This window comes from Zosterops lateralis (genome assembly GCF_965231275.1).
Source record: "Zosterops lateralis genome assembly, chromosome: 14".
Lineage (NCBI taxonomy): Eukaryota > Metazoa > Chordata > Aves > Passeriformes > Zosteropidae > Zosterops > Zosterops lateralis.
This window is the reverse complement of record NC_139774.1, coordinates 7,656,388-7,657,052: the sequence shown is the minus strand read 5'-3', so window position 1 is coordinate 7,657,052 and position 665 is coordinate 7,656,388.

The following is a 665-nucleotide window of genomic DNA, read 5'->3' as shown; positions in this document are numbered from 1 at the left end:
ACGGGACACTCGGTGACACGATGTAAGTTAAAAATGCTGCTCGGTCACAAGTTGGACACGCTGATCTGCGAGCTCCTTTCCCAACACCATTGACTACAGTTCATCTCCGCCCTGGTTTTTGAATTCTTCGGGCAGTAAATACGAATCCGACGCCTGTATTAACCACGACTCACCAGGGGCAGGGCACCTGTCCCTCAGAGCGGGGCCGGGCGGGAGCGGGGCAGCGGCCCCAGCCCGGGGGGAGGCCTGCCCGGGGCAGAGCGCTGTGTGGATGGAGGGCCGGGGCGAGGCCTGCCCGGGGCAGAGCGCTGTGTGAGGATCCGGGGCGAGGTTTGCCCGGGGCGAGGCCTGCCCGGGGCAGAGCGCTGTGTGGGGGGCCGGGAGGGGCTGCCGGGGCGGGCGGGCTCCGTGTTCGCCTCCTGCAGCCCGACTGTGTGACACGACACACCCGCCACAGAACCGCCCGCGGCCTGCCCGAGGCGGCCCGGCCCGGCCCGGCCGAGCCCCCGCCGCGCCTCCGGGCGGAGCGCTCCGGGCCCGCCTCCCCTCCGCCGGCAAACCCCACCCCCGGGCCGGCCCGTGGCGCTGCGCCCCGCGGCCCTCAGAGCGGGCCGGCCGCTTCCTGCCCGCGCCACACTGAGCCGTGCCACCGCCGGCCGCAGCTC